The sequence below is a fragment of the Nycticebus coucang genome, chromosome 10 (assembly GCF_027406575.1).
Source record: "Nycticebus coucang isolate mNycCou1 chromosome 10, mNycCou1.pri, whole genome shotgun sequence".
Classification (NCBI taxonomy): Eukaryota; Metazoa; Chordata; class Mammalia; order Primates; family Lorisidae; genus Nycticebus; species Nycticebus coucang.
In genome coordinates this window covers 72,399,243-72,427,121 of record NC_069789.1, presented here as the reverse complement: position 1 = coordinate 72,427,121, position 27,879 = coordinate 72,399,243, and the positions used below count along the sequence as shown (strand labels likewise).

Here is a 27,879-nt window from a genome sequence, read left to right as displayed (position 1 = left end):
TAGGTAGGTCCTCTGGTCAAGGACGAGTTACACAATGGTGAAATCAAAGTGTCAGCCAGGCCATGTCCTATCTGGTGGTTCAAATGGGGAAAACTCTGTTTCCAAAATTTACTTTGTTGGCAAAATTCATTAAGACCATGGAACTTCATCTCCCTGTGGCTGTGGGACTGAGAAAATTTGCTGCTTGCTGGCTTTGGGTGGAGGCCACCTTCAGATCCAAGAGGCTGATCACAGTTTTTTGACATATGGAAATCCAGGGAATGGCTGCTTCCTTCATGGAGCCTGCCAGAAGTGTCTGTAGCTCCAGTCTGCTCAGATGCAGTCTTGTATCACATGACTTAAGCATAGCACTGTCATTCCATCCTCTTTGCCATATTATTTTGATTGGAAGCCAGTCACAGGTTCCACACCCATTCAAAGTGAAAGGATGACAGAAAGGAATGAACCCAATGGCTGATTTAGAATCTATTTGACGTAAAAATCAACTGCTATATTTTCTAAGTATCAGCTGATAAGCATTCCTATCCTGAAACAGTTCAGAGGTGTGCAAAACACAAGCAAGGCCCAGAGTCAACATCTCTGCAATATAACAAACAAATCAACATATTCAAGTACAGTGTTTTGAGAGAAAAATCTCTATTTCTTCCTTTGGCATCAGCAAGCTACACGAAGAGCGTTGCCATTATCTCCCGGCCACCACCAGGCTGGTGCATGCAGGACAGTAGTGGGTATACTTAAAGGGCACAGCTCTCTTTTACCAAATTTAGAAACTTCTTCATTTAATGATCATTCCCCTCATTGTTGTTTTTCTTAGCTATTAGGGTTTAAAAGTGTTGATTCTGATCATTTTTGCTTTATTAGAGGAACGATATTTTGATATTATATATATATATATATCACCATTTTCGGTGATGTCACCTGGCTAGATCTGAAGATCTTTATTTAAGTTACCCAATTAAACATAAAAAGTTGAATGGGATTTATAAAATATTATAGCTTTTCAAATTATTTCTGGTTTGCCTTGACTTTAAGTGTATTAGATTTACATGTAATTATCAGGTTAACTAAGACACTTAGACATGCCTCCCTTAGTCCCCTTTGTTTACTTGGGTAAAACATGGAATTTATCATGTCAAATGATCTACATTTCTTAGTGTAAGTTAGAAAAATAAATTGCCATATTACTATTTTTAATTTTTTTTCTGAAATAGCTTTAATTTTCCATTAGCTGATAATTCTTATAGATGGGTATGAACTCCTCACCTTTACCACTATCTTTTTAAAAAATTTAATACTTTACATTCATGTTTATAGCTTTGTTATTTACACATGCAAATATGTACCACTACATAAGATTTAATTGATATATTTAACTTTTTAGAAGTGTGAAATAACTATATTTTTTGGCAATACTTACAAAGCTAACTATTTCTGAATACTTAATATGTAACAGTGATTTCATAAGCTTTTAATCTATGTTATCTCATCTATCCTTAAAATAAATTTATGAAATACTAAGTATAAAATTGAAAACATTAAAATTTAGAAATATTTAGTTTGTTCAACCAATGTCAGAATTGAAAGCTGAGATGTCAAAAATATTTCAAGTGAAAATTTATTTGACACCTATGTAATATTTTTAATTGAAAAAATACTGTATAATGTAACATTTAAAGAATCTAGACAAGAACCATAAGAAGAATTTTCCCTTCCAGATTTATTGATAATAGTTCTGACTATTTATAGAGGTAACCGGTTTATTACACTGAGGAAACTTTTCCAAATTAATTATTTAAAACAGTGGTCCCCAACCATTTTGGCACCAGGGACCAGTTTCATGGAAGACAATTTTCCACAAGAGGTGAAAGTGGGGATGAGGGGATGTTTGGGAGATGATTTAAGAGCATTACATCTCCTGCTCAGATGATCAGGCATTAGATTCTCGTAAGGAGCACAAAACCCATATCCCTCACATGCACAGTTACCAGCAGGGTTCTGGCTCCTTTGAGAATGTAATGTGCTGCTTACCTGACAGGTGGCAGAGTCAGGTGGGGATGCCAGTGATGGGGAGCAGTTGTAATACATATGAAGCTTCACTACGACACACCGCTACTCACCGCCTGCTGCATGGCCGCAGTGCTAAATAACAGAACACAGACTAGTACCACTGTGAGGCCCCAGGGTTGGGGACCACAAGTGTAGAAGCTATGTCTCCAAATGGAAATTTACAAAATGGAGTTTATTTGAAAAGGAATGCTGTTTCAGATTTCCTTGTGCTATTGTAATTTTTGCCTTTTTGGTTCATATGTTCATCAAAGAGTTAGGAAATACAATTTACCAAGGTTCCTTAAATCAGATTGGTCTAACTGTTTTTATGATACCTCCCAAATCCAGAGATTAACAAGTGATTAATAATTAAAATCCTAAATACAAATAATAGCTTACTGTATTTAAGATTTAAACATCCATAATATATATAATGTGTGTGTGCATGTATCTCTATCTCTATATCTGTATATCACACACAAACACACAGGAAGACGGCACGTATTTTAGAATTTTCCTCAAAAATATCCTCTCAGTCTCTCAATGTCCCTAATTCTATTATTGAGTAAGCCCTAAAAGCATTTCATTACAAATGCACAAATAGCCTAAAATTATGACGATATGCTATATACACATTCTTAAGCAGAAGTATAATGATCAGATTTTTGATGATAGTGAATATTTTCTTTATATAAAATCTGCATAGAAAACATTTTTATCAGTACCATGCACTACCCGATTGTGCAACTGGAGTACCCAGAAAACATTTTTAGTTAAAAAATGTACAATGTGGCCTGGTGTGGTGGCTCACGCCTATAATCCTACCACTCTGAGGCAGGTGGATTACTTGAGTTTGTGAGTTTGACAATAGCCTCAGCAAAAGCTAGACCCCACCTCTACTTAAAATAAAATAAAAAAAAGGCTATCTGGGCATATTGCTGGGCACCTATAGTACTAGCTAATAGGGTCGCTGAGGCAAGAAGATCACTCAAGCCCAACTTTGAGGTAGCTGTGAACTATGATGACACCACGGCACTCTACCAAGACTGACAGAGTGACTCCATCTTAAAAAAAAAGAAGAAAAAGTACAATGTTAAATTATTGGTCCAGCAAAATCACAATGTAACAGTAATAGCAGTAATAAAATGATGAGGAGCAACAATTGATATATGAAGACCAATCAGAAAACTCCTGCAATAATCTGAGAGAAAACATTTGGTAAATTTTACTATTCTGTGAAGGGAAATGTGTATAAACTTGACAGATAATTTATAATTTAGTGGTAGAGTCTATAGGGCACACACTGATAGAATGTGTGGGTGGAAGGAAAAGAGTGTCTTAGAAACATCTCAGGCATCAGGAGGCCAGATGAATGGCAGTGTCAGCACAGATTGTCAGTGATGACTTGGGTCTTTCTGACAAACTACATACACCAGTGTCATATTTGCTCTGTTCAACTGCTCCTATTCTCATCCGAGTTTGTGGAAAGATACAATGTTGGCATCCAATAGACAGAAGACACCAAAGAATTAACATCTTCACCGAAAAAAGTAGCTTTGCATCAAAGATTCTTGAGAGGTGATGCAAAAATAACCCAGCTTGATTATTCACTTCACCCTTGGGGCCTGATAAAACTGAAGCATATGTTTGCACTATTTTGCAAAGTGTCCCTGTAGAGTGAGCCTTAGGAGCCAATGCATAATAGAGCCCACTTTTTGGTTGACTTTCCTTCTCTGTATCTTCATCTTATTGTTTTTGTACTTCCCAAATAAATTAGTTCCTCTCAAAATGTGGTCTCAGGGATATCTTTGGAGAATCTAAACATCAGTGACATTTACTGGACTTGAGATAACAGTACAGTTTACCTATACAAATAGCTACACTAATTTACAAGAAAATGAAGTTATATATCTGACAGAGTTAAAAAAAAAATCAACCAGAAACTTTTAAATTTAATCTGATACCACTTGTTCATTTTTACTGTTGCTGTGATTGCTTTTGAGGTCTTCATAAATCTTTCCTGAGGATGATTTCTCTAGGTGTTTTTCAACATTTTCTTCTAGAATCCTAGTTTCATCCCTCTGTTTACATCTTTCATTCATTTTGAATTAATTTTTGTAAGTGCTGGTGCAAATCTTGTTTCAATCTTTTACATGTGGCTATGTAAAAGATTTCCAGTTTTCCCAGCACCGTTTATAGCATAGGGATTCTTTTCCCCAGTCTATGCTTGAATCTGCTTTATCAAAAACCATATGAAAATAGGAGGATGGTTTCATCTCTGGGTTCTCTCTTCTAATCCAAAGTTCTATGTCTCTATTTTTCTGCCAATACTATGGTCTTGATTACTTATAGTAATCTTATAAGTAATAGTACAGCTTGAAGTCTGGTAATGTGATGCCTCCCAATTTGTTATTATTATGTAAGGTTTCATTGGCTATTTGGGTCTTTTCCAGTTCCATACAAAGCATAGAACTACTTATTACCAGATCTGCAAAAAATGGTATTGATATTTTAATAGGGATTGCATTGAATCTGTAAATCAGTTTGGGTAGTATAGCTATTTTAACAATGTTGATTCTGCTGATCCATGATCATGGTATATATTTTCCATCTGTTTGTATCCTCTGCAGTTTCTTTTCTCAGTGTTTCATAATCCTTCTTATAGCGGTCTTTTGCCTCCTTTGTTAAGTATATTCCTAGGTATTTTATTTTCTTGGATATTACTGGGAAAGGTATTGTGCCTTTGATTTGACTGTCAGCTTGACTGTTGCTGGTGTATAGGAAAGCAACTGATTTGTGTACATTGATTTTGGAACTGAAGACTGGTTGAATTTATCAACTCCAGAAGACTCTTAGTTTGGGGTTATTTAGAATAAATACATGGGACCTGATCAAATTAAAAAAAAAAAAATTTGCGCAGCCAAAAATACTATCAAAATTGCAATTAGACAACCCATAGAATAGGAGAAAATATTTGCATGCTATACATCTAATAAAAGACAGATAACCTGATTTCACAAGTAACTAAGGCAAATCAGCAAGAAACAATGAAAAAAACATAAAAAAGTAGGCAAAAGACATGGTCAGAAACTTTTCAAATGAGATAAACTGAGATGGCCAACAAACTCATGAAAGAATGCCCAATATCTCTAATCATTAGGTAAATGCAAATCAAAACCACAAGGAGATGCCACCTAATTCCAATGAGAATGACTCAGATTAAAAAGACCTAAAACAGCAGATGCTGGCATTGATGTGGAGAGGAAAGAACTCATACATACTGTTAGTGGACTGCAAACTAGTACAAGTTCAGAATTTCCATGGAAAATTTTATGGATATATACCTCAAAGAACTTAAAGTAGACCTACCAAGTGATCTAGCAATCTCACTGCTGGGTATATACCCAAAAAAGAAAAGGTCATTTATAAAAAGGATATCTTCACTTGAATGTTAATAGCAGCACAGTTCATACGACATAGAAACAACATAAGTGCCCACAAATACGTGAGTGGGTTAATAAAATACAATATATGCATACTATGGTGTACTATCCAGCAATAAATAAAAATACTGATTTTGTATCTTTTGTGACAATCTGGATGGAATTGGGGACCATTGAAGCATCATAGGAGTGGAGAAACAAGCACATGTACTCAATATCAGATTGGAACTGATGAACACCACTTAAGTGCACATATGGAAGTAAATCTCAATGAAATCAAACTGAAAGAGAGGAGAGGAGGAGGTAGGTAAATTCACATCTATTGGATGCTGTAATCATCGTCTGGGTGTGGGAAACATGCTTATAACCTTGATTTAATTTGTGCAAAAAGCAAAATATGTAAACAAAAATATGTGTATTCATAAAATCCTGAAATTAAGAAAAAAATTGCTGTTAAAAGAAAGTTCCCATATAACAAGTGCTAGCATGACTATGGAAAGAAAGAAACACTGATATACACTGTTGGTGGGAATTCAAACTAGTAAAACTTCTGTGAAAAGTAGTATGGCATACCATCCAGCCTTTCCACTACCAGATATTTATCCAAAGGAAGAAAAGACATTTCATTATAAGAAAAATTGCACTCAAGTGTTTCCAGTAGCATAATTCACAATTTTAAGGATGTAGAAACAACCCAATGTCCATCACACATGAGTGGATGAAAAAAATGTGGTATTTGTATACCCTGGAGTATTAGTCAGCTTTCAAACATGGTCATCTAGTATCTTCTGTAACAACAAGGTTGGGCCTGGAGACCATTCTTCCAAGTGAAATATTATGGAATGGACAAACTCTACATGTACCAATACTAAATTAGAGCTAAATGATCAATGCATCAAGTTGGTGGAAGGAGCCAGGAGCAATTGGGTTAATAATTCCTATAATGCACACATTCACGCACTCTGGATGAAGGGCACACTTACAACTTTGACTTGAAATGTACATAACAAACTACGTAACCAAAATGCGTGGGCCCTAGTCATATTTAAAATTTTTAAAAATACCAGAAAAAATTGAAAATATGAATTCATATTGTTGATTTAAGAAAAAATAAAACTATAATTGAAAATATAGAAAATGTGTGATTATGTGGAATAATTAAGAAAATACTTATTTCCAAAATTATTGCTTTTTTATTGTCATTGTCTTCCATTTTTTTGTTTGCATATACATGTTTATTATGTTTCCATTTTTTGCCTTCACAAAATTAAAAAGGCTTAAAATTTAATAACAACAATGTTTAAGATAAGGACTAAGTAAATTCAGCTATAAGTAAACATACCTGGTTCTAAATAATTGTAAAGATATATTTTTATTTTGTAACCTACTAAAACAATACTTTGGTTTTCATCCAAACAAGATTTCCTATCTGCTAGTGTAGATATCAAAACAATGTAAGTCATTTCTCCATTTCAGAAATATGTATTGATTTATGGGTGATTATGAATTATTTCACTTAGTATTAAATTGTAAAGGAAGGGTTAGAAACACATGGGATCTTTGCTATGGCAAATTGTAAATAAAGCAATTTAATTAGAAATGACAGGTTTTAGAAAAAAAATTGCTTGCGGCGGGTGCCTGTAGTCCCAGCTGCTCGGGAGGCTGAGGCAGGAGAATCACGGAAGCCCAAGAGCTAGAGGTTGCTGTGAGTCCTGTGACATCATGGCACTCTACCGAAGGCGGTAAAGTGAGACTCTGTCTCTACAAAAAAAAAAAAAAAACAAAAAAACAAACAATTGCTGTTTTATAGAAAATAGACATCTAAAGAAGAGTATCTTATAAAATTTTCCAAAGCAAAGTGCTTGCTTTGGGAATAATTTTGGAAGTAGAGAAGATATGTTGATATAATTAGCCCATTATAATGATGATAAAATAAACTGATGAAATGATGCAACAGTTTTACTACTTCATAAATTTGTTGCATTTATACTTTTTGTATTTTCATTTAATTATGCTCTACTACTCTGTTTGATGAGCAACTTTCTGAGATATAGTGAAGGATAAATAAAGAAAATACAGAATGACCCTATTTTGCATTTTTTTTTTCTAAGGAGTCTCAAGAAAGATTATAGTGAAGTCATCCTGGATTTTTTATTCATTCGATTTCCAGCAGTGTTTCATTCTAGAATCACAAGTCTGTTGTTTCTAACACACTGAATAAGATATTGAAATATCTATGGTGTCTTTTTTAAAAATGAGATTTTCAGAAGAAAACTAGGGGGTGTACCTTACTGTTAGGTTTTACATGTATTTCCTCCAGTTAAAAAACCTCTCACTCAGCCAAGTGAAGTGAGCAGAGTAACAGTCCTCTGCCTAGTTCAGGCATCAGAATCTGAGCCAGTGTAATCCACATATGAGTCACGTACACTATTTTCAAAAACAATCTTACTGTATCTAAGCTAGGTAACTTAAATACTTGTATATCTTTCCTTTATTTTTGTTGTTATAAAATTGACATATTACATTTATTCTTTTACAAAATGATTTATCTGTCAAAGACTTACATTAATAAAGTAATTTCTCCAGATTTGCAAGGTATGTTTAGAGATAAACATACATTTTAGAGGATTACCTATTCCATTCTAACTTTCTTTTGAATTTTCTAAAATTAATACTTTTTCTATGTTTGTAAATTTGAGGATCATCCATTTTAGTGTAATCTGAAACACTGGAAGTTTTTCTGCTTGTTATTTCTTATGTGCTATACAAATAGTTGAAAGTTAATTAGCAGTATAATTATAAATAGTAATGCTGCCAGTCTCCTTCAGACAAGAAACTGTACAGAAAATGGTTAAATGTATTAGGTAAATAACAGGTCTTTATCTACAAAAGATGTGAACATTTAGGTTTTTTGTTTTGGGAAACTAGAATTTTAAATGATATGTTTGAGGGGTAGTATAATCCATGTATAATGGTTCAGAGCAGACTTTGGAGTTGATAGCCTGGAGTTTCAATTCCAGCTTCAGCAATGTTCTGATTTTCTGAGCTTCAGGTTTTTTTTTATTTTTTATTATTATTATTTTTTGGAATAAAATGGGCGTGAATTCTGCTTGCCATGACTGTCATGACATTGCATATAAAAAGTACTAAGTAAATAGTGGCTGTTATTAACCCTCTGTTTTCTATGGAGTAATAATAAAAAAAAAAGAAACACAGCTTTTCTCCCAGCAGCCTCATACTCTTGGACTTAAGCAATTCTCTTGTCTCAGCCTCCTAGTTAGCTGGGACTACAGGTGCCCACCACAATGCCCAGCTATTTTTTTGTTGCAGTTGTCATTGTTATTTAGCTAGTCCAGTCTGGGTTCCAACCCTCCAGCCTCAGTGTATGTGGCTGGCGCCCTACCCACTGAGCTACAGGCGCCACCTTTAACATTCTTTTAATCATAAAATTTTCATATAACAAAATGGTGTGTATAAGTTATAAAGCAAAATGTTAAAGTGAATACGCCATCCTTTTTCATATAACAAAATGATGTGTATAAGTTATAAAGTATAATCAATTGCACAAATTATAAAATATTTAAAATTTTCTATGCCCTACACTATCACAAATACTCTGATTCTAGTCTATTATTATACTTTCTAATGTTTATACATTTTCTATTCCTTGAATTTCTTTAAAATTTTACCCTTAAACAGAATATTAAAATGTTTTGCTTTTTTGAACTTAAGTCCTGGGAGTCACATACCTGAGATTAAATAATACTGATATGTGCAACTACGGATGATTTATTTTCTCTGCTGTGTATTAATATATAAATATAACACTATTTTCTATTCATTTGCCATCAAATATTCATCCCATAAATTTGGGATAATTTTCCTTTTTAAAATAATAAACCGTATTATTATAGAAATCCTGAAAAAAAGTCTCCTGAAGTACATATTTATGCGATGTAATAACATGTACAGAAATTTCAAAACAAATAACATTTGACATCTGTACCATACTGTATAATACTAAATTAATATTTTGTCAATATGTATTCTGACTTATTAGTTTCCAGTTTATTTTTCATCTAATAAGTGCAAAATATGTCACATTGATTTTAATTACATTTCCATGATTATTGGCCATTCCGAATAACATATTATTTTAAGTCTCAGCTTAATATTTCTTATTAGCCCTGTCATGAGAACTTGGGTATTACCTTCCTCATCACTGAACTTTTGTATCTGGTAAAAGCAATCTGGAACTAACTTACCTGGGTGATTCATAGCATGACTGTTTGTCCCCTGCCTTACACTTGCTCCTGGTTTCAGTTAATAATGGCTTTTCTTTCTGTTTGTAGGTCAGGAAGGCTTAAAACATCATTTCCCTTTATCTTCCCCACTGAATAGTTTCCTGCCATGCTTTACCCCCGTGTCTATAATGTGAAAAACATCCGTCCTACCTCAATTACCATTCAAGTGTAATACCTTTTTTATTTAACCCTGAGTGCATGACTGCTCCCTTTAATCCTACTCAATCTACCCTGAACAGGGAAATATCTAAAGGAGAATTTATGGTCCCAAGCTTCAAATGCTATTTTTCAGTGTTCTTGGAAATAGTTTCAAAATTGATGTTCACTGAAGTTTTAGATCAAAAATTGAGCATAGATAAAGCCAAGGTCATGACTAGTCAGCTCACAATTATTTCAGTAAAAGCTTACCTAGAGAGAGTAACCCTGCTGTGCTTTGTATCTCAAATGATGAATTAACATGAAAAGCCAAATTAAAGTATTATGGAATAAGGGCCCATGATCTAGCCAAAAAAATATCCAGGCATGACCTCACCAATTAAGCCACTAAAGTGATATGACAGACAGGTCAGACAGGTTTAAAAGTGTCTAGAACTCAAATAGTAGCTGGGATCAGGTGAGCATACACAATAAAGTGACAGATTAGAGCAGCGATTTATGTATTATAGAACACAATACAAACTGTATGGGCTCTCTGGAAAATTCTTAGCGATTATGCTCCATGACATGAGAATATTTTCCTTTTGCAGATATTTGATAAACATGTGTTACTCATTTGCCACTCCAGTCCTCAATTTTCAATGCTTGTAAAGCAGATGCAGCAATCTGTTATTTTCTATTATCTGTGGGTGAACAGAAGATAGTACTCTCTAAGTGCTGGTCTAATGTGTAAAAAACCAACAAACCAATCACTTTCTTGGAGATCGTGTATTTCTCGTTGTTTAACTAACTTAACATAAATGTTTACATAAACATATATGCAAAGTCCAGATGTATCCCAAAATATCAATGAGATGACAAAGAATCACATGTCCCCAAACATAAAATAACATATAGTTTGTGGAAACAGGAAGGGTAGGCACATGAGGATACTGGCATGCTATTTCTAATTTTGGATTATGTAATATTTTAACATCAATAATTATTTTTAAATCCCATATTGTATCCATTTTCAACATTCTCCATGGAGTTTTTTTTTTCTTTCCTCAGGGCCTATGTGACAGTTTCCTAAGATGTGTGTTCTTTGCCTCATTGTGAAAACTTATCTAGCACATATTTGTCTGACCCATGAACTGTGAAAAATCATTTCTGACTTTTTTAACCCAGGTTTGAGATATGGATCAAGTAGGGACAAGATGCAGGCAAGCCCATAAATATAGCGGTGCAAAGGGTAAGAGGCAGAACCAAAAGGAGAAAATGATCAAATCAAAGCAGCCTAATCCTCATTTTGCTCTCCTCTATTATATGTATTCACAATAAAAGGAAATAGAATATAAATGTAAAATGCTAACAAGACCTCTAAAGGATAAGCTTACTGGAGCAAATTAATTACCTGACAATGTCTGGATGTTGAAATAATAATATATTTTGTAATTTTCATTTTTACCACCCCACACTTTTTTCCACTCAGCAGAAGTAAACGAGGCATTAGAAAAATGTTGGATTGTAGGCTTTACAGGACGTGATTCTAGGAATGAGGTAATACACCCAAAGCCACTTTGAAAAGTGTAATATGATTCCAAAATATTTACCGGTTTTAAGCTATTTATTTCATAATCGTATATTAAATATATTACCCAGTAAAATCATACCCTGGCGGGTGAACCATGACTTTTCCTAAAATTTGAATAGAATCCAGTCCTGTTCTACTCCAGAATGTACACACAAGACGCGGCGGCCCCCACTACCTTCCAGACTTGGGAAAAACCTTTATGATATGTTCCTTGAGCACCTCTCCAGTCTGATAGCTCACCACCCCACAATTGTTTAGATCTTAACTGCTTTAGGAGCTATTTACCATCATCACAGGATGCTGGAATACCTCAGTGCCTTCTCCAAATGATTGCAGTTTATACTGTGAGTGTGTGTGTCTCTCTCATGTCCAGTTTATGATACTACCATCTTGATGAGACTTCCCTGAGCAAGCATTTACTTTTTTCCTCATGTGGGCTTTCACTTTTCTCTGCACATTCTATAGCATGGAAATACGGGATTTTTTCCCTTGATTTTTTACTATGTCTACTTCTTTCCACTAGGTTAAGCCTGTAAGGACAGAGTATTTCAGGAGACTTTCTATTCCCAATCCCCATGGCAGCTCCTCACACCTAAATGTGTATAAAATGGACTAAATTTATGTCATCATTAATAATACTGTTTTTCATTTCATAAAATAACATTGTGGCTACTCTTCAACCTGGCAAATGGAAGAGAAAGTAACCATGTAAATTAAATTTACTGAAATCAGTAAAGTTCTGAATAAAATGAAAATTTTGTCTGATACCTCCAAGAAACTTTTGTAAGAGAGATAAATGATGATCACATATACTTTGACTTCACGAGGCTTAAAGTTAAGAAAAATACGATTCAATAGAATAGCTTTGGCCTTTTCTATAAAAGTAAACAGAACAATCCATAATCCATGAAGCTCTTTAGAAGTGAAAGATCATGAGAACATTATCAGTTTGAGGGTTTCAGATGAAAACTATTGTCCTGGGTAGTACTTGAGGTGAGATTTAAGAATCAAATGGATTTTTGGTGCATACACTATATTTCCTGAATGCTGGAATCTATTGAGAATGTAGCTTGGAACTATTTCCTGTAAGATTTAAAATGGAAAAATAATCTTTATTTAATTTATTAATGTCAAGATAGTACAAATTTAGGATGAGAAAAATTAGATGATTAGAAATACATATTTTAGAAAAATTAAAAGAGGCTACCACACACAGAGGATTGTAATAACATCAGAAAAATGTCAGGAGGCCAGGTAAGGGCAAATCCCCTGAACTATGACTAGTACCTCAGCCAATTCATTCACAAAAAGCAAAGGAGGCATTAAAAATGACCTGAGAATTTAAGCCCCGAAAGCTGGAAGAATTATGAGCAAATAACAGAATAATAAATTAATGAAAAACAAATGTTTTGGAAGGAAAATGATATAAACATACTAAGTAGTGCATAAATTGTTACAGCATTAAAAATGCTACAGTAAAAATAGAAATAGTAGTGACTTATATTTACATTATTTCATCTTTACCTTAATGTAGAATAAAACATGTTATTTAAATTTGAGGCTAAAAGAATCTATATAATACCTTTATAGTTCTACCACTATGACATGATAGAATAAAAAATAATATCCACAAAAGTATAACATTTCTGCAAATTGCTTTTGTAATGCACCCTTGCTCTGTCCCTTAGTTTGCATATTTACCTGGTGGCACACGTATAAATGTATTAGGCAGCTATCATTCAAGCAGACCAATAATTAAAATATTAATTCATGTTGATTCTTCTAAAACTGCGAACTTGCTTTTCTATTCTGTAATAAACAAGTCCATTATGACAGCTTTTCTCTCAGAGAACAACTATAACAAACAAAAAAGATGTTTTCCTTTCTGTTCTCTTTTATAGACATAAATAAGATTTGCACTTGATTTGGTGGTAGCGTAGGACCGCTTTCATAATAAATAAGACAAAAACATCAAAAAAAACTTTAGTCAGCCCACCCAGTACTTTATTTTGTTATAGAACATCAACCAATCTAATAGAGTTTTTACACTAAATCGGCCAACTTGATTATTATCCTGTAACTGAAAAGATTGCTTAAGTAATTACTTTTGTAAAGTTGTATCTGCCTTGATACAACTTTGATTTCAGACACATTAATAGTAAGTAATAATAGAAAACTGGATTGTATATATTTCTTGTTTATTTTCAATTTATGACTGAAAATTGGTGGAATTTTGGATACATTAAGGAATAAATGTTTTAACCAAAATCATCTTGTCTAAGTGAAAAACTTCCTAAAAGTAATTTTCTTTCATAATGAAGACATTTTTCTAGGTGACTCATTTAGCAACATAAATGTGATTCTTTCAGTAGAAACTTTGATCCTACATATCTAAATTGTAATATCATCTATGACTTTAGGCAACTTGACAAAAAGATTATCAGTGTCATAGAGACTTAAATGAATGATCACGTAGATTGCAACTGCGTTTATTATAATTTCTGAGTTTTCTCTTGATAACACATATTAAATAAAACAAAGTAAAATAATGAATGTGGCACTCATTCTAGGACAAACTTCTAGGACTTGTAAATGTTTTAAAATATACATTTGGTCATTTAAAGTACTCATATAGTTTTGGTCTCTACATTGTAGATACAAAAATAGTAATTATTCAATTATATCAAGCATATATTTATGGCCTTTTTGTTTATTATGTGCTCTTGGACACAATGGGACTATTTTGACTAACAACATTTATCATTACTAATTTCTCAACTGGACTTGTACCAAGATTTGCCTGATTCTTCAGCCTATAAACTCCTTCTTATCTGCACATTCTAGATCTAGGAAGAGGGAGATGCAACAACGAATAAAAGAATAAAATTTCTCCCTTTACCTTGTGAGATATCACTTGCCATTCAACATTAATTTTAGTTACAATCCAGGCCCTAAAATTACAGCTGACGTTTGAATATAGTCATTTCTATTAATATTTTTGCCTACCAATACAGGCAATTGTAACTCCTTTGCTTCTCTAATAATCACCCATTTGTCTAAGATACACTTAGATAAATTAAAATTTGAGGTGTTACTCATTAGTCCATCTGTATATTCCAGAAGCATGCTTATAATTAGATGTATGTAATTAGAATTTACATCATTTGATGTTGTCTTTGTAAAAGACAGAGCGAACAATATAAAATTCATACTGTGTGACACATTCCAAAATATTGTTTCTCCTATAATTTCTCAGGCCAGTAAGAATTTCTTAGTTTGTACATAAATTAGTTCCATATTCCCAGGATGCATTTTTATCATATGTCACAAATACAGAAAATGTATCATATGGCTACTCAAGCTAGAGACAAAGAATTCCTATCTTTATACATAAACTGTAGAAATCTCTTTTTTTTTTTTTTGTAGAGACAGAGTCTCACTGTACCGCCCTCAGGTAGAATGCCATGGCTCACAGCAACCTCCAACTCTTGGGCTTACGTGATCCTCTTGCCTCAGCCTCCCGAGCAGCTGGGACTACAGGCGCCCGCCACAACGCCCAGCTATTTTTTTGTTGCAGTTTGGTGGGGGCTGGGTCCGAACCCGCCACCCTCGGCATATGGGGCCAGCGCCCTAGTCACTGAGCCACAGGCGCCACCCTAGAAATCTCTTTTAAAGAAGGAAAAATTATAGGTTTTCTGATTTTATTTTTTTCTTCCTCTCTCTTTTATTTTTTTTTCTCTCCTTCCTTTTCTCCCCTCACCATCATTCTTTTCTTCCCTTTTTGGCTTTAGATACATATAAGATAGATCATCATACCCTTCAGTGTGTGATATAGCATCATCTACAATTTTGGAAGGTCTTTCTCTCATTTATGTTAATTTTCTTTATACTATCATTTCTATTCCTCATTTGAGATCTCTACCCTCTTCTTGATTTTGTGTGTGTGTGTGTGTGTGTGCACGTGCAGGTGTGGCATATACCTTAGTAAGCCAAAGAACGTTTTCATTTCTGTCATCATACTTCTTTATTTTTTTTTATTTATTTTTTTTTTTTTTGTAGAGACAGAGTCTCACTGTACTGCCCTCGGTAGAGTGCCGTGGCATCACACAGCTCACAGCAACCTCTAATTCTTGGGTTTACACGATTCTCTTGCCTCAGCCTCCCGAGCAGCCGGGACTACAGGCGCCCGCCACAACGCCCGGCTATTTTTTTGTTGCCGTTTGGCCGGGGCTGGGTCCGAACCCGCCACCCTCGGCATATGGGGCCGGCGCCCTACTCACTGAGCCACAGGCACCGCCCCCATACTTCTTTATTTATGTTAATTGACACTGTATTAGGCCATGTGCAGTGGCTCATTACTGTAATCCTAGCACTCTGGAAGGCTGAGGCAGGGGCATCACCCAAGCTCAGAAGTTCAAGATCAGGTTGAGCAAAAGCAAGGACCCATCTCTATCAAAAATAGAAAAATTAGTGAGACGTTGTGGTGCAGAGAAAAACTAGCCAGACTTTGTGGCAGACACCTGTAGTCCCAGCTACCTAAGAGGCTGAGGCAAGAGGACCCCGTGAGCTCAAATGTTTGCAGTTCTATGAGCTATAATACCACCTCACTCCACCAAGGGCAACAAAGTGAGACTCTGTTTCAAAAAAAAAAAGGCATTGTGTTGTGATATACTCATTGTTAATATCTCTAAAAACTATTTCAGGTGCAAATAAGCATATGTTTTACTATTCCAGAATGTTCCCTGATATTCCTTTGAGGGCCTCCTCCACATTTTTGTGCACATTTCCCACAAGTTGAATCTAAATTGCCATCATCTAAGTGCTAGCAGAAACACTGCTGCAATAAACATTTCTGTACTTAATCTTCATGGAAATGTATAAGCATTTCTGGAGTATATGTATTTGGCTTGCAGATCATAACATATACTCATGTTTAATTTTATTACATGTCCTCAGATTAGCTCCAGAATGGACTTACTGATTATTTAATTTCAAGCACTATATATGTTTCTATTTTTTAACTTATTCACCAAAATCTCATACAATTCAACTTTATGAGTGTTGCTAATCATAGGAGCACATAATAGCTACCATTTAAATTTCTGTTCTTTATTACTAATGAAATTATTAGCTATTTACATGCCCCCTGTGATGCAGAGAGCAGGCTGTGAGGTGGCAGGGTCTCCACAGCCTGGGGAACATTCAGGGCATGAACCCCCAACTGCTTTTCCTCAAACAACTATATTTCTTTCCTCATGCTCCCCCTGCCAGGAGTCACATAGCTCTTTCTTTATCTAGTTCATTTTTAATAACTATGCAGAGATCCTTTCAATCTTTCCCCTTTCACTTCTTATCATATGTTAATGAAACTGAGTAGAATTTTTCACTTCTTAATATATGTTAAGAAGTCGAGTAGTTGATTTCTCTTTATTAGAGTCATTTACATTTTCCAATCATATTGTAAGACAAAAGATATGTCTTTTTTTCTGCTACTCCCCCCTGTTGTCTATGCTACTTCCCTGTAGAGGACCCTGTCGAGATACTATAAAATAAATCTGATTTTGTAATTTGCTGCTGGCTGCAGCCATCAGCTCAGTCAGACCTTCTGATCCCATCTTTCATCTCTTGTGTCTTCTCTTGTGTTGTATTTTCCTTAATCCTAGCCACTTCCACTCTGGTTCACTCCCCTTCTCCTTGCTGGTTCGTGATAATGTATGAACTGCCTATTCACACCTTTTGTTCATTTGTTTCTCTATTGCATCTTTCGTCTCATTGAATTGAAGGTAAATTTTTCTGTCAATTATTTTATCTTATATTATTTTAAGCTATTCAAATATTTTCTCACAGTCTATAACCTGTTAACATTTTGAAGGTATGCTAAACAAAAATTCCTAATTTTGATGTAGCCAAATAATAGTTATTTTTTGTCCCAATTATTTTCCTTTTGAGTTTTAGTTTACCTTTACGGAAAATGTAGCAAAAATATTTTCTCTTTTTTTTTTCTTTTTCTGTATGTTTTAGAGTTAGTGTACATCTGAGTTCTCTTTGTTTATATTGTGAACTAGCTATTCTTTACTTTTCTCCATATCATGGATTTGGTTTTACAATAGTATCTGCCAAATAATTAATCTTTCCCCACTGATAATTGATTTCATCTATACAATAGACATACAAGTCTATTTCTAAATGTTTGTTCTATTCTGTTCCATTTCTTTATTTGAGGCTATAAAAACACATTTTCATAAGTATAATTGGTTGTATTTTTTAAAATCTGTAAAGATGAGCCAAAATCTTCTTTCTTAACAAAATTGACTTTGGTAGTTTTGACCTTTAACCTTCCATAAAATTTTTATTACTTGAACAACTTTGCTAACATTTGTCTTGACATTGCAGTGATTTCATAGATCATTTGAGTAGAATTCAATTTTAAATAGCATAAATTTTGACTTTGCATTTTTAAAAATCTTTTCTGGTTTAGATTTTACTCTTTCAGATTTTGGTAGGTTTATTATTACATATTTTGTAGTTCTTGTTGCTTTGATTTAAAATTTATTTTCTACTTTGTTGTGGAAGGTTATTGTCCTTTCTTATCATTCTGAAATTTGCTCTAGTTTTAAAAATTGTGTATCTTGTATCTGTACAACTTAGAATGAAATAAATATCAATAACTTAACTCACCTTCCACCTTAAGGAACAGGATAGTACTCTCCATGATTTCATCTCCCCTCCACCCACAGACCCCACAGAAGAAATTGCTATGCCTATTATTGAGTTATTCATGTTTCTTTATTTTTTAATAAATAAATATACCCCTATACAATGTCTTAATTTGTTTTGCACTGAACTTTATAAATGAAAACCTAATTTATATATTTTTCCTTTGCTCAAGCATTATTTTTGAGAATGAGCTACATTAATGTATGTAGTTGTAGTTCATTCTTTGGTACTGATATAGGGTTTCTCCCATTCGGGGCTGAAAAAACTCTCCATTGTCTAGGCCTAAGAAAACAGACTTTTTCTCTCCAAACTGCACCCTGTGAATACAAGCAAGACAGGAGAAAAGCAGTTTTTCCAGTATTTTATGTAAGCTGTGCCTATTCTGGAGTAGACTTCCTGCTATTTTTGCCCAGAGCTGGAAAGTACTACATCCATTTGTTAATACACTCATTCATTTGCTAATCAACATTGAAGTTTACCACATCCCAGCCAAATATAATTCTCGAAATCTCTCTATTTACAAAAAACAGTATTAAACCCCTAGACAAAAAGACCTGTGCGGGGATTTCCCATTTGAATCCCCCACTCTTGCCAGATACTCTAGTGTCTTTCCTTCCTTCTACTCCTTTTAATCTAATAAATCCTGTCTTATTACTGATCTCTGTGGTCTGTGGGTTCATTCTTCAAATCTCTGAGACCAAGGACATATTGCACAAAGTATCACTGTAGAGTTTTCAATGTCTAAATTCACTGTTAGTTATTCAGAATTTCTGTTGTTAATTGATATGATGAATTGATTTCAGTAATTTTCAACAATGACTAATGTTGCTATAAACTTTTTTAAATGTATGTCTTGATACATATGCACAGATTTCCCTAAGATAATTGTTCTCACAGTGATCCTTAGACCTGTAGCATCAGTACCACTTGGGGACTTGGTAGAAAGGTAAGTTCTGTCCAACACCGTCCAGTCCCTAGAATGTCTAATTCAATGGGACCAAGAAATCTTTGGTGGTTAAGTTTTTTAATTAATAAATGCTGTTATAGAAAAACATTGATTCTATAAGTTAATATTGTACTTTACCATATTCTTGGACTCTCTTATTATTGTAATATTACATAAGAGTTTTATACCTTAGTTTTCTGACAGAAGCACTAAAACTCTTCATTAAATTGTCTCTCTGGAGTATCAAATATACTTTTTAGTGAAGACAGTGAAAAATATTTGGGTGCTTACGTGAACAACACAAACTGAACAAATATTAGTGTTCTCCAATTTAATATACAGGGTTCTATGATTAAGTTTACAAATTCATCTTAGAAAAAGTGCTACATACATCATTTCTGGTTACCACTGCGGTCAAATTCTAAGTACTCCCCTTGGGAAGCTATGCACTGATGCCAGACCGTACTCCATCCTTCAAAACAATTTTGAAACTCTTTCTCTAGAATGACCATCATAGCTATTGTCATATGAGGTCTGACAATTCAATTTGTGAACCCATCCTAGATAGAGGGTGGGCAGTGCTTTGGCATCATTGCATAGCTTCCCAAGGGAGTACTTTGAAGGTGACCTTCCTTAGTTATATTCAAGTGATATTCAGCAATGAGGTACATACATAGAGCATGCTTTTTAGAACCAGTTTTCAAACTTAATTTGGATACTTAATTTTTATACTTCAAACTGAGATCCTTGGGACATGGCAAAAAGTGAAATTAAAAAATCATAATTTCATTTTGCCAAGCTTGGAATGTTCTTGAGCTCTGTGTCCTCTACTCATTATTATGTCCCTACTCTATCCAGCATTTATTCAATGGATAGCTTCTCACCCGGGTCCACATTTAATTGCCTTTTTAAGGCCAAGAAAATCATCGTGTTCAATATTGATTTACAGCCTATATTTTCTTTGTGATTAAAAAACATGAACATTTTTTAAAACAACTATGGGCCCTGCATTCTCCTCAGTATATTAACTGTATTATTGCAATTTACTTTATAAGAAGCATAAAACTTGTTGCTGAATCTTGATTGATTAATATGCAAATACGTGATAAGACTCCTTTTTAGTCCTAATAAACATTAGTAACCATTTCTGTTTTCTTACCTTTAGGGAATCTAAACTTTTCTACTGAATTGACTTTATTTTTTCCATTGTTTCTAGAATGATTTACTGTAATTGAGATATTTTTTTCTCAGAAAATCTTCATTTAGTATTAATGGTCAGCCTCTTACTTGGTTATAATAAACATGTAATTATTTTTAAATTATTCAGCTTTTAGAAATGCACTAGGATGCTCAGCTATGCATTGGGCACAGCAAATGATTGAACTCGTTAAGATTAAGAGGAAAGGAAACTGAATCACTGAATAGTCTTTACAGCAAAATATAATCATTTTAGTAAATTCCAAGATGAGTTTGCTTGTATTTCATATTATCTGCACTATTAAATCTAGTCAAAACATGAAAAACAAATCAATTCATTAAATTGGAAAGTGCACAAGTATTACTGAGAAAGCTCCTGCTTGTAGTGGCATTTCTAAGCTCTATGATGGAAAAGGACTTAATGCTAGAAGAAAGTAATGGTACAATAGCAAAAAGAAAAAAAAAAACTAGAAATGCCAACTAAAGTCCAGTAAGAATTATTATAGGATTATTTAAATAATTTATTCATTGTAGTCTTAAAATAATTTAGTCATACTGTTATAAAATTGATAGCTTTAGAAGGAATCTAAATGATCAACTTCTGCACTGTAATCAAAGGAAGTTACACAATTTTTATTTTCATTTGTATTACTCTTTTTCAAGTGCTGTCTCCATAATATTTATTGTTAATGAAGAGGTAAGTTCAGTACTGCACAGACTCTGTCTCTGTCAAAATGTTTATTAGGATCTTAATGTGTAGGTCTTACGTTTATGGAAGATAATGCTTCCTAAGTTATATTCCTTTATGCATCTTATCAAACTGTTCATGATTGGAACTTCACATATTTAACACTACTTATTCAATTCTTAGATAAAAATAGGGAAAATTAAAAATACATTTAAAGAAAATGGTTGCCTAAAAATGATGAAGCCCATCGAAAATTTTAAGCTTATAAATTTCACATAGCTGTTTTTAGAACATTTCAAACACCTTCAATAGCAGACAAAACACGAAATATCATAGTTCTCATTGTAATCCTTACATTTATATGAAAATAATAATATCAGTGGTTTAATTAATTTCTTCATTATCTCCATGTATTCTCATATCTTCTCAGAATTATAGTACACTAAATCATAATTATTTCTATATATTTAGAATGATATTAACTTTATCAGACTTAAGTAAAATAGACTACTTTTTATGTGTGTATGTGCCCAGGTTTTAAGTAGTGGGTTACTTCTATAATTGATTCTTGGAAAAGATGTAAAATTTGCTAGGTTTGCAAAATGCAGGTCTCAGAAGCAAAAGTTTTTCTTTAATCTTCTCTTGTCCTCTCACCTCTTAATCCATTTTTCTCTTAGGCTAGCCAAAGAAACTAACACCCCTCCTCCCAAGTATGGTCATATAAGACAAAACCCATTTTTCCAAAATCCAGCCATAAAACCTAAAATTTACTGTATAGAAACTGGTCATGAAGAAAGTATCTTGGACTGGGCGTGATGGCTCACACCAGCAGGCCTAATACTCTGTGAGGCAGGAGAACCACTTGAGCTTAGGAGTTCCCCAGACAAGCCTGAGCAAGACTCAGACCCATCCCTACCAAAAATAGAAAAATTAGCCAAGTGTTGTAGCAGCTCCCTGAAGCCCAGCTACTTGGGAGATTGAGGCAGGCAGCTCATTTGAACCCAGGAGTTCAAATTTGCTGTGAGCTAGGCTGACGCCATGGCACGTTAGCCTGGGCAAGACTGTAATAACAAACAAACACCCAGAATTATTTGATCTATTTTGTTTGATGGTGGGTCTGAAGATTCAAGAGAAGGTTCTGTCCCACATCCAGAAAGAAAGACTATATAGTCAAAGAGGCAGAAAATAAAAATAAATAAAAATAAAAATGAATCCAGGTAGACTGACCTTGCTGATTTATTACCTAGTCTGTTAGCATTAGATTGTACCCATTTTCTCCAATCATATTTCTACAGTTTCCATATTTTGTTGAACCTAAGAATAAAATAGACAATATCCCTATGTCTTCGGTCTCTACACGAGCAAATCTAAACTTTCATGAGTCTGTGGACCAGCTTGCTGTAGTCAAAGTCCATGTTTACCTTGATAAGTCTTTTCAAGCTTACGTTTTCACTAAAGCATAATTCTTGTGAAAGTTCTTTCTTTTTCCTTTTGTACTTTTATTATTAGCTTAACTTTGCAGCAAGTATCTAATAAATTGGCCAGTCTCTTATTTCATATTAACCTGGCCAGGAAATACTATGGGGAAATTATGCCTGTCCTTCTAATTAACAGTATCATTCTGAAGTTTTAGTTCCCAGACCAAAAAGCTCTATGTTTACAATGTCAACTTTTCTATTTAGAACATTAGGTTAATCCATAATATTTCAAAAATATTGTCTGAATTTCTTTCCTCCTTGTCACCTAGGTGATAACTCACAGGTTGTAAAAATATATGCACAAATTACCCACTAATTCTATCTTACGGAGGTGGATACTACTTTTTCACCAGTTTAATAGGTGAAGGACTTAATGATTGTGTGAAACAGTTAATATGAAGCTAAAGTGATGGTGAACAACTTTTCAAAACAGGTTGTAAAAATTCACACTGGCTTCTGTATAAATTGCTGTCTCCCTTTCTTTCTGGTTGGAAAAGCCAAAAGCAAAGAGCACTGAAAGGCCTTCAGTCCGTTGAACCTTGGGGAACTGAGACCTGCCAAAATTTATGTTCATTACAAGCAGATGATATTTCAGCTACTGTTGAGCCTGATCACCAACAAGAATCACCATGGTAAGCCATGCCTTGATTCCTTTGAAGTTAAAATTAAAAAAATTCAGTATGTATTATGCATCTGTTTTGTACATTATAAATTATATTGATTTTTTCATGTATTTGTATTATGAGATTTCCCTGACTTTTGATGGAATCACATACTGTATATGCTGAACTTTATCATTCTCATTTTGAGCCAGAATATTCACAACTAGGCCAAAGAGAGGCTGGTACTTTCGGCCATTCAGCAGTAATCCAAATATCTTTGATTCTTCTGATTTAAAATCACTAAAACAATCTAACAACAGAATGTTTCAAACACATATTACTTATCTTTTGGCAGTAAGGGACCATATATAAAGCAATACATACATGTATAGAGATATAATTCATCCAGAAATAAAGGCCTTATGGAAATAACAATTAAAAGTAAAATTTTTACAACTCAATAATGCAGAAAACTTTTAAGACTATATTTAGAATATCTAATAATTTCAAGGTAAATTGACATCCTAGGAATAGAATAATACTGAGGGGAGAGGGTCTGATTGACTACATGTCATTACTTTTTTCTTACAGTAATGTGAAATTATGGTATTTTTATTTTTATTTATATCTATAGGTTCTTAAAAGTAAACTTATCTGTTAACCTTGCTGAACTTTCACATATTTTGAAAATCAGTATCTTTCAGGAGTAAAGTATACGTGTGTGATACATGTATATATTATATGTTGCAAATTCTGAGTGTCAACATCACCACCCAGTAAATTCCTAAGACCTTAAAGAAAATATCGTAGATGACTTGAGTATAGGATTTGAAAAAGCATATCTTTATTCAAATTTTGGAATCAACGGGCTAATACTGTTTTAGCCCACATGAAAGACAACATTGACTTTGAAAGCCTAAAGTATTTTGTTTGTCCTCACATGATATGACTCCAGATTTTAGACACTTTACAAACTACATATTCATTATTATTAAGTAATAAGTAAGATACATTGCACTGTTAATACTACAAAGTTGGAAAGTGGAATTACAAATGTTAAAATATACTTTTTAAATTATCTTCTTGGTTTATTCTATCTTTGTGTCTTTTTATTTTTCCTTAACTAAAAAGAACATTCATCAGGAGTTTTATGGGAAGAATATAGAACTCAATATTTTTAAATTTTAACTTTGAATGAAATAAGAAGTAGAAATGTATAATTCAGTGAGTCATCCACATGCCTTGAAGACATCTAGTTTTTTATATTTACTTGGCCTTAGTTTGGTCATCCACTAGCAACTTTCAGGAAGGGACATAAAAGGAAGAAAAAACTCTCTCTCTCTGTCTTTCTCTCTCTATTTCTTTCTCTCTCTTCTTCTCCTACCCTCACTCCCTTCACATTTTTTCTTGTCTCACTGTCATTTTCTTTTTCTTTCTCTTTTGGTTTTGTAAAGACAGTGCCTTTGTAGAATTGCAATTTAAAAGAGTGCAATAAAGGAATTATTGGTAAAGGCAAAGTCCCATTTCATTTGTATATTTTGAAAGTTTTATTTGTAATTGTATTAACTATTCTATTAGGTTTCATACTGTTAATTCATATTACTATTCTTCTATATCCAAGAGCAAGTCGATCTGAAGACAACAGCAACTTGAATATTGACTGTTTTCTAAATTGTCTTATTTGTGCCCCCCCAGATTATTTTTTAAATAAACTGAAAAAAAATTGTAGCAATCTTAAATACATACTAGAAATGAATAAAGAATAAGTCTAGTCTTAAAAAATTCTAAAATGTACTTCTTAGTCTAACATGCACCTATGACTAGCCATTTTATGGCCTCCTTTAAGTACTCAAATTACTAAATAAGTAATTAATCACTAATTAACAAACATTGTTTTAATGTATCATGTTAAAGATAAGAAATTTTAACTAAATATTTCCACATTTTTTAGTTAAATCCAAAAGCAGATTTTTGACCCTAATTATCCAGTTTAAAATCACTAATTTAAGTAGTCTGAATAAATGTATTACAGCAAAGCAAGCTCCCTGGCCTTTTCTTCCCTCTTCTACTTCATAGATATATATTTTTGACATTGTATTAGCTGTCTCATGTTGTGTAACAAATCACTCCAAAACCTAAGTGCTTAAAAAATTGTAATCATTGTACCACTCATAACTTTTGTGAATCAGGAATAATAGAACAACCTGATTATAACAATGCTGATTCAGAGTGTTTCATAAGGCTGCGATCAGTTATGATCTGAGGCTGCAGTCAGCTGAAGGCTTCACCAGCAAGGAGGGGCCATTTTCAAGATGGTTAACTTACATAGTTAGCAAATTGGAAGGCCTATGTTTTTCTCCACGTGGACCCCTCTCTAGGTTTGCTTAAGTGTCCTGATTGCATGGCATTTGACTACTTCTAGAACCAGATCAGAGCAAAAAAGATTTAACCTTTTTCCTGTGAACAACATCTATAGGTTTTTGGTTGGTGAGAACAATGCCTGTAGGCTTTGTTCATTTTGCAAACAAAAAATTGAAGACAATCTGAAAGTTGTATGCTGGCTTTGGTTGTTGTTTTCTTAGCAATACAGAAGCTTTTTAGTTTAATTAAGTCCCATTTGTTTATTTTTGTTGTTGTTGCAATTGCCATGGAAGTCTTCTTCTTAAAATCTTTCCCCAGGCTGATATCTTTCAGTGTTTTCCCCACACTTTCTTTCAGGATTTTTACTATTTCATGGCATAGATTTAAATGTTTTATCCATCTTAAATCAATTTTTGTAGGTAGTGATAGGTATGGGTTCAGTTTCAGTCTTTCACATGTGATTATCCAGTTCTTCCAGCACCATTTATTGAATAAGGATTCTTTTCCCCATTGTATGTTCTTGTTCAGTTTATCAAAGATGGGGTGGCTGTAAGAGGTTAGTTTCACCACACAGTTTACTATTTGGTTCCAAATGTCAAAGCAAACAGACAACCTTCAGAATGGGAAAAGATATTTACATATTATGAATTGGACAAAAAAATTGATAACTAGGATTTATAGAGAACTCAATCTCCAAAAAAAGAGACCCAACCATCCCATATGTCACTGGGCAAGACACATGAATAGAACCTTCTCTAAAAAAGACAGATGAATGGTGTTGGGTATCAGCCCCAACAATGCATGGATTCCCTTCCAGTGGCTCGGTTGAAATTACAGGATGAAGAAAAATGAAAAATGAGTTAGCCAGGAGTCTGTATGCTCTTCTTCCTGCATTTTAACCTAGCACACAGCATTTCTTTCCAGGCTAGCTCTGATATTATTTCATACACCACTGTTAAATCATAAATTTCAAGAGGGATAGGCAAACAATTCCATTATGGTTCTTGCTATGCTTGCATTTCCTAAAAAAACTATTTCTTTAACTAACTGCATTAATTGGATGGATTTCCTTTTTACTTTTATTGCTGTAAAGTATTTGTGATCTCTACTGCAAGCAGAACATGGAACCAAGAAACAGTCCGAGAGCAGAACATCAGAGAAGTTCCCAATTAGGCCACATGCACAAATCACAGGAGTGACAATTAACATTCAAGAAATTGTTTCTCAGAGACCTCCAGAACAGCTGCGCTGGGACGCGCAATTGGCACCTGTCCAGAACTCCAAAAGAGCTGCCTTGCAACCCGCAATCAGCACCAACAGGGACCTCCGGAAAACTACCCCATGAGCCGCGATTGCTGCCCGCCCGGAACTCCAGAAGAGCTGTGCCGCGACCCGTGCCCACTGGGCCTCTGCAATCCCTGACCAGGAACTCCAGGAGCTGTGCAACCCCACATCCTCCCTCCTGTACCCTCCCTGCCTCCACATCAGCCTGCTTGTCTGGCCAGGGACTCTGGTAGCTGTGTGCTCCCTGGAGCCCTCCCTGCCTCTACATGGAGCCCTTCTCCTGGCCAGAGACTGCTGGAGCCTTGGGCCCTCTGTGCCAAAGTCACTGAGCACCAGGCACTCCCATAACCATGTGCACCACTGCCTGCCCGCTGGTGAATCCAGGTGTGTCACACTCTGGAGCTGCTCCCACAACCAGAACTCCCTGGCTGGGGCAGCCCCAGAGGAACTACACAGGGTCACTCCCTACAAAGATTCAGCAACAATAGAGTAATCCTGCTGGGGTCTAATCTTGGGGAGACACCTCCCCAACTCGGAGAAAGGTCAGAGGCAACAGTGAAAAACAATCTTGAGGTGAAATCAATGGAAAAACTCTGGCAATATGAATAATCAGAGTAGATCAACTCCCCCAAGGAACACTGGGGCAGACACAGCACAAGATCCCATGCACAAATAGCTAAGATGTCAGAAATCGAATTTAGAATCTGGATGGCAAATAAGATTGAATTAGAATTCCAAGCAGTAACCCAAAATATATCTCAATAATTCAACAGATTCAAAGACCAAATGACCAAAGGTTTTGACACTTTGAGACAAGACATTGCAGCCCTCAAAGGTCTGAGAAACACAGTAGAATCCCTCAGTAACAGAATGGAGCAAGCAGAAGAAAGGATTTCTGACACTGAAGACAAAGCTTTCGAATGCTCCCAAACTCTCAAAGAGGATGAGAAATGGAGGGCAAAAACAGATCACTCTCTCAGAGAGCTCTGGGATAATTCTAAGAAAACCAATATTCATCCTGTAGGGATCCCCGAAAGTGACGAAGTGGCTTCACAAGTCTCTTCTCCATGAGATTATGAAAGAG

At 34.4% G+C, this 27,879-nt stretch overlaps 1 pseudogene; it reads left to right on the top strand.

Moving 5' to 3' along the window:
- Positions 1–8,175: 8,175 nt before the first annotated feature.
- On the top strand, positions 8,176–8,323 carry LOC128597992 (uncharacterized; annotated as a pseudogene).
- The last annotated feature ends 19,556 nt before the right edge of the window (positions 8,324–27,879 follow it).